This window comes from Eptatretus burgeri, unplaced genomic scaffold (genome assembly GCF_056783735.1).
Source record: "Eptatretus burgeri isolate ZD-2024b unplaced genomic scaffold, Ebu_testis_v1 Ebu_testis_scaffold_68, whole genome shotgun sequence".
Taxonomy (NCBI): domain Eukaryota; kingdom Metazoa; phylum Chordata; class Myxini; order Myxiniformes; family Myxinidae; genus Eptatretus; species Eptatretus burgeri.
This window is the reverse complement of record NW_028222018.1, coordinates 5,001-13,315: the sequence shown is the minus strand read 5'-3', so window position 1 is coordinate 13,315 and position 8,315 is coordinate 5,001. Positions and strand designations below refer to the sequence as shown.

Here is an 8,315-nt window from a genome sequence, read left to right as displayed (position 1 = left end):
ATACTCCTAAAAAACTTCAAATGTTAAAAGATTTCAATCAAATGACGGAGGAAGAATTAGAGCATATTGGAGAATTAGAATATCATGATGAAGAATTATTTCAACAACTGGAAGAGATTAATCAACCCCTGATTATATTGTGAATGCTGTTCAAAACAATGAATATTCAGCGGATTCAAAAACCAAAGCAGGACTCATTCCAACAGAACAACCAGCAATATTTCATCTTGTTCAAGAAAAGGTATTGATATTTAATGATGAATTAAGGTTCTTGGGTTCTGCTCAACCCCTGTTAAACTAACTCCGAGATTAATGTTTCTTCTCACAAAAGATGGAAGACAAGGTTCAACTGTGAGGGATGAATCAAAGTATATTGATAAACCATTGGATATGGAAAATAATGATGATAGAGTATATATTGATCTGCTGAACACTCTAAATTATAAGGTTATTCTTTCTGGTAAAAGTAGGAAGAATGAGAAAGAGAAACACATTATTCAGGCTTTAAGTATCCTTGGTTCAGGTGTTAGTTTTCTTCCAAATGACCCATCGCAATTAGTTAATAGACTGTTGTTGTTGTTAGGCAGTAAGAAGGCTGGAAATAACAATTGTTTTAATGAAGCATCAGCCATTTTAGACCAGTTGATGAACATGAAAATAATTAATAAATATCAATATAAAGACATTTTATCTCATATTAAATAAGATGAGAAGCACAATCCTTAGTTTCAATTTCACAACAAGCGACCACACATCATCATTCCCATACCCACTACAACTTGACACAACAAAAGAATATGAGGCATCTTTATTGTCCATGGAAACTTATAATACCTTATTTAATATAACTGATAAAAATGACAAGTTTAGTTATAATCCCGGAAGTGGATACAAAACGATAACAGTCTCACCCGGAGCATATGAGATTTCTCAAATATCTTCCGAAATTGCTCGTCTTATGAAAGAACAGGGTGATGAACCAAAAAATATTGTTATAAACATTCAAAAACATACTTCAAAATCAACGATTAAAGTTAAAAATAACTACAAGGTTGATTTCACAATTGATAATTCATTTCGAGAGTTATTGGGTTTCTCCTCAAAAAAGATTGAAACTAATGCGACGTTTTACAGTGATAATGTCATTCAAATATCCTCAGGAATAAATTCGGTGTTAATTCACTGTGATTTGATTGATGGTGCTTATAATGATGGAAAAAAAACAAATACAATATTTTCATTCAGCGCATACTCAACCCCAATTGGTTATAAATTCAATATGGAACCCAAAAATTTGGTTTATCTACCTGTGTCAGGAAAAACCATACACAGAGTAAATTTTAGGATAACCGACCAAGATAATCGTGTGATTTCTTTTAATGGAGAAGTTATATCTATCAGAATTCACCTACGTGAAGTTTTCCAATAAATAAATACGATGGTTATTGTGAGGAAACACGAGTTGGGAAAATATAAAATAATTACAGGGGATGGGATGTTCCTTTCACCATACTACAAGGGTGAAGGTATGTATCTTGGTAGAGGATACTATAAACCTAAGAGACAAAGGGGTGTTGGACATCAATTTAGAGGAGATGGGATAATTGATACTCTCATGGGTATTGGTTCAACTATTCTTAAACATAAAGATCCAATTGGTTCAACTGCTTCTGCTGTGGGAAATGTAGCAGGTGCTGTAAAGAGTATAAAAGATGCCCAAAAGGAATCTCTTAAATTGCAAGCAATAAAAGAAATAAAGAAAGGCAAAACTCAGTTGTCTCCCCAACAACGACAGAGAATAATTCAAATACTTGGGTCAGGGTTTCAAAAGTTGTAACATCTTTTTCCCAAATAAATACAAGTATGTATGCAATTGATGGTATCTATGATTTGGATGATACTATTGTCATCTCAAACTCAAATACAAAAGAAGACTACTTCAAGGTAAATGCCACAACTGGAACAGACTGGAATACAAATGGACAAAAAGTTTTGAAATAAATAATCAACAAACTTATTTGAATCTCTCCGAAAGTTTCTTGTTGTGTAAATTTAAATTCACTAAAGCTGGGAATAACACAAACGCTACACTTGTAAATGATTTCTTCTGGAAAATGTTTGATAGTGTGCGTTTGTATATTGGAACACAAGAAGTTGAAGCGGTTGATTATATCTCTGCTGTATCTGAAATGATAAAATTTACACTCTATACATTCAGTGATAGAATGGGAAAGGGGTCTGTCGAAGGTTTTATTCCTGATATGTCAACGGGAACAAACACAGACCCTGGATATATTCAAAGGAAAGGAGCGTATAATGATGATACAAAAGCAGAAAATAGTTTTACTGTGGCGGTTCCTCTTAAAGGTATATTTGGATTTTGTGATCATGATAAAGTTCTGTATGGTCTTAAAATTAGATTTCAACTACAAAGGAATGATAATGAAAATCGATTGCTTTTTGGTGTTGCTGGTGCTTTTGGTGAACAGAATAAATTTGTGATTGAGGAGATGAGTTGGTATATCAGTGAATATACTCCGAATCTTAAAACAGAAGAGATGTTGAATCGAAGACTTAACTCAAAGAAACCACTCAGTGTATCATACCTCAAAAGAAGATGTCAACACGTTAAACTCAATCAAACTACTTACACGTGGAATTTGGGTGTTCTGGAAGGAAAGCCACGATATCTGTGGATCATTTTTAAAAAGCCAGATGGTGATACTGCGACTGATAAGAATAATGCATTGAGTGATAATGCTAAGGTGAAACAACTTCGCGTTTCTCTAGATGGAACATTTTATCCACGAGATAGATTGGAAATTAATTGGGAAAAAATGATTTTGCTGAAGCATACAAGTCTTACCAAAAGGTGTGTGAAAGTAATGGAAATAAAGAACCTATTTTGGATATGACAGCATTTAAAAGTTTGCATACAATCTATGCGTTTGACCTGAGCGCGCAAAAGGAAACTATAAAGTCTAATCGAGTGGATACTTCCCTATACATTGAAAGAGGAGAGAGTGAAGAAGTTGATACATATTGTTTGCTTTTGGAAGAAACAGAATTGCAGATTAATACAGATAATGGTGTGATGATTAGTCTCACATAATTTTTTGTTAAATAAATGAGTGGCAAAGTACCAACTGGGGTATATGTTAATCAAATCAATCTTCATAAACTATCATCTTGTGTTCAAAATCAAAAGCCTTGTACGATTAACGTTAATACATTTCAGAGAAAAGGAGCAGTAAGAATTGATGTTTTGCTCACAAGAGAACAGGTTAAAATCTTGAATGACACTGGCTCACTTAAAATTAAAATGACAAAACCAATGTTGAAAAAATATTCAATAAGAGAGACGAGTGCAGGATTTCTCCCATTTCTAATTCCTTTATTTGCTGGTTTAAGTGCGGTTGGAGCATTGACGGGTGGTATTTCAACAGCGGTGAAAACTGCCAACGAAAGGAAGGCTCAACTCCAGGCTCAAAAAGAATTGGAAAGACATAACAAAGAGTTGGAGAAACAAATTAGTGGAAGTGGCGTAATTGTAGATTTTGCTGAAAAACTTGAATGTCTGCCTGATAAAGCGAGATTGTTAGTTGGAGATATGCTTTCTTCTATTGCACAAGCAGGTGTAAAATTAACGAAAAGAGGTAATGGATTATATCTTTCTAATAAATAAATGAGCATTGATGAGTGGTTGGAAAAATTTGGAAAGAATACAACATCAAATTTACAACTTGTCAAATATTGTAAGAAATTAAAAATTCATAATGTGGTTATTTGTATGAGAGATGAATTAACAAATGTGCCGAAACATACAAAGAATATTATTATGAACTTAGAAGATAATAATGGGAACGGTTCTCATTGGGTTTGTATTTTTAATAGTCAAGACAAATATTATTTTGATAGTTTTGGCCTTCCACCACCTGTTGAAGTTATAAAATTCTTACAGAATGGTGTTTATCAAACATTTCAAGTCCAAGAATTAAATTCCAAGTGTTGTGGTCAATTATGTCTATATGTGTTATTTCAACTCAACAAAAATAAAAAATTTTATGATATTATTTTTAATCTAATATAAATGACTTATGTTGGTAAAGATGGTTCTATCTTTGGTGTATCTCAAGAACTGGATATTGATTTATCAAATTATTACACAAAGGCACAGGCTGAACGACATAAATATAATATAACCAAAAATATTAACATGAAAAATGCTTTTAAATTAAAAAATTATCCAAGCCCGACTGACGCGAATGACTTGGTGAGATTAAGCGATTTATCACAATATATATCCTTAAATAAAACGGCTGTGTATTCCAAAGATACAGAAGTGTTGATATTATCTCCAGGTCATACAGAATTCACAGTTCGAATTAAAATAATTTTTTATAAAGAAGGGCGTATCGTTTGTATGAGAATAGAACAATGGGGGTATGATATGAATGATTTAGGGTATAATTGGTCATTTAAAATTAACCTCGAAGACCTGGAACAATTAAATCAGTCTCGTAAGGAAGAATATTATCCACTTGGTATCGAGAATGAGTTTTGTGGGTCCACGATTAGTAAACAACAAATAAAAGAATTTAATAAGGGTAAATATAATAATGGTTTTGCCCTTGTTTATCTCATGAAAACAGAAAAAACAGGATTATATTTCATAAGTAAGGAAATACAAAATGATTTAACTATGGGAAGATGGGGAGGTGTTTCGTGCCATAATATTATTCTAACATATATTTCTAATACATAAATGACAGCAAGAAGGCTTCAAGAAAATTATCATTTCTGTGTCCAAGCATACCTTCAAGAAAAGGGTATTCGGTATTTTAATAAATATGTTCTACAACATAAGAATGAGGTATTTTCAATAAAAGATTGGCATTATGCTGATGTTGATAAACCGACAACTTTAGATTTAATTAGAATGTTAAATCATGAAAAAATTATAAAGTTAAGAAAAGGTAAGGCTCTTTTAGAAATTCAAAAGAAATTTTATTGGTTTCCTGTTGTAAAAAAAATTATTTTCGATGCAGGAATAACAAGAAATCCTGATGAATATATGTATAATATTCTATGGGGTGTAAACGATTCAAGGATAGTAAGGGATGAGGAAGGAGTTGAAGAAGAGAGGGAAGAGGAGGAAAATGAGAAGAGAGAGAAGGAGGAGAGGGAGAAGAAAGAGAAGGAGGAGAGAGAGAAGGAGGAGAGGGAGAAGAAAGAGAAGGAGGAAAGAGAGAAGAGAGAGAAGGAGGAGAGGGAGAAGAAAGAGAAGGAGGAAAGAGAGAAGAGAGAGAAGGAGGAGAGGGAGAAGAAAGAGAAGGAGGAAAAAGAGAAGAGAGAGAGGGAGGAGAGGGAGGAGAGGGAGGAAAGAGCGAGACAAAATAAATATCAAAATATGGAAACCAGTGAGATTCAAAAAAGATTCGTGGTATTACAGAAAATAACTCAACCCACCGAGGAGGAAAACAAAGAATTGACAAGTCTATTTGCAATATTTTCTTCAAGACTATTGACATCGTCAAGCTATTCATTTTAATTCAAGTTTTTTCTTAAATAAATGGAGGAGAGAGTGAAGGCATTTCTTAGGATTCTTTATGTTTTAAAAATTAAGATTCAAATGTACATGTTGGAAACTAAAAAGGTTTTTGCACTCTGCAGGACTTTTTCACATAAATAAATGAGTTATTGTCTCAAATGTAAAAAGAAAACTAATGCTAAAAATATTTCATATATTAAAAGTAAAAATAACAGGGTTATCCAAAAAGGTATATGTTCGGTGTGTGGTTCAAAAAAAAATCAATTTATCTCCAAACACAAACTCGGAGGAGATATACAAAAGTTTTTATCAGGAAGTAAATTTACAACTACTGGAATACCAGGGGAATTACATCTTCCAGGGTATTCTTTCTGTGGTCCAGGCACAAACTTAGATAAAAGATTAGATGAGGCAGACAATCCTAAATCCTGGAGTCAGCCTATCAATAGAGTTGATGAAGTGTGCATGAGACACGATATTGATTATGGGAATACCACAACGTTGGAAGAAAAGCATGAAGCCGATAGAGAAATGTTGTATAATTTGTCTCTGATACAAAATCCAACCTTGAGAGAAAAAGTTGATCGGTTCATTGTGAAGAAGATGATCAGTGCTAAATTGAAACTTGGACTTGGAAATTCAAAAAACTTGTAAGCTCTAATGATGTCATTAAGACTGAAGAGCAATTAGCTGATGAATTACATAAACCAATATTCACAAAGTTTCAGAGAAGGAAAGTTTATTCCAAGGAAGTAGATTATATCTGGTCTGCTGATTTGATTGAACTCAATAATGATAAGGGGTACAAGTATGCTTTAACCGTTATTGATTTGAGGAGTAGATATGTGTGGGTTGTCCCTTTAAAAACAAAACAGGTAATACTCTTATGTTAGCTTTTCAACAGATATTTAATAAAAGTAAGAGAAAACCTAAAAAATTGTGGACTGATGAGGGTAGAGAGTTTTATAACAAGACATTTATGAATTTTCTAAAAAATAACAGTATTACATTATACAGTACCTTTAATGAAGGGAAGGCAGTTGTTGTTGAACGTTTTAATCGTACCTTAAAAGAGAGACTATATAAAAAATTCACACAACTCGGTTCACAACAATGGTCATCTTTTATGCAGGATATTGTGGATAAGTATAATGACACGATTCACACGGCAACAAATATGAAACCATCAGAAACATTTACAAAATTAAAATATGAAAAAGAGATTAATGTCAGAAAACCTAAGTTCAAAGTTGGTGATATCGTAAGAATATATAGGTGGAAATCTCATTTTGAAAAAGGTTATACGAAAAGATGGACCAACGACCTTTTTAAAATTGTTGATGTAATAGATACGGTTCCTTGGACTTATAAGATATATGATTTGGAAGGGGAAGAGATTTTAGGTTCATTTTATTCACAGGAATTACAAAAGACAAAGATAAATTTAAATTTTTTGACTCCGCCCCTTTTTGACTCCACCCACACAAGCCCCACCCACACAAACCCCACACAAACCCCACCACACACAAACCCCACACAAGCTCCACACAAGCTCCACACAAGCTCCACACAAGCTCCACACACACACAAGCTCCACCCATATTCACATAATTAGTGATTAGTTAATTAGTTCCCCCACACACAACATGTTTATTTAATTAAAAAATTATCCACCCATCCACACAAGCTCCTCATCCACCCATCCACCCATCTCTCCACCCATCCATTGATCCACACAAACCTCATCCACATTCGCCCCCCCCACATAAGCTCCACCCACATAAACCCCTGCCCACATAAACCCTGCCCACACACATCCCGACCACACAAGACCCACCGAAGCCCCGCTCACATAAGCCCCACCCACATAAACCCCTCCCACACAAGCCCCACCCACATAAACCCCGGCCACATAAACCCCTCCCACACAAGCCCCACCCACACAAGCCCCACCCACACCCCGCCCACACAAGCCCCACCGAAGCCCCGCCCACACAAGCCCCTCCGACACAAGCCCCACCCCTCATCCCCCTGTGCGCCCCCACCTTTGACCCACCACCTCCCTCATCCCACCCCCCACCCTTCCCCACACACACACATGGGGAGGGGAGGGATGGGATGAGGGGGTGATGGGTCATTGGGGGCGCACCTACCCTCCCTTCATGTTTTGATCCTCTTCTTGTAATTCAGAATCAAGTAATTGTATACAAAACAAATATAATTTATTAATATTGAAAATATTAAATATTCATTTGCGAGAATGTATAATCTTTCCCAGCAATCTTCTCCAGATGGCTTGTGATTTCGAAACTCAGACACCATATTCTGTTTTGAAACAAAAAGTGGATAATAATTACATGGTAATATGAGTAAGCCTCGTTGACCACTGAATTAACACACCAGGAGGCCGACTCAGCCTGTCATCCTTTCAAGGTCAATAAAATTAATTCCAGTGTACTGACAAAACCGCGTTCAAACTAATGATGCAACCAACATTAGACGACATTCTAAAGAGAGAGTGATATTAATAATAATTCAGAAATATTTACCTCCAGAAAATCATGTGTTGTACAAGATTGCTTCAACAGCTGATGTTGTGCGATAGTGCTGAAAAAAAAAATAATAAGTCAAGGGTATAGATGAAGAGACAGACAGACAGGGAAAGCAACACACACACACACACACACACACACACACACACACACACACACACACACACACACACACACACACACACACACACACATAGACACACGTGTCTCAC

At 35.1% G+C, this 8,315-nt stretch overlaps 1 long non-coding RNA gene across 1 annotated transcript in view; it reads right to left on the bottom strand.

Moving 5' to 3' along the window:
• Positions 1–7,730: 7,730 nt before the first annotated feature.
• The window catches only part of LOC147007609 (uncharacterized), a 1,744-nt gene continuing 1,159 nt past the window's right edge, over positions 7,731–8,315 (bottom strand). Inside the window, exon 3 of the long non-coding RNA XR_015054056.1 lies at positions 7,731–8,158. This is a non-coding gene — a long non-coding RNA (uncharacterized LOC147007609). The remainder of the gene's footprint in view (positions 8,159–8,315) is intronic.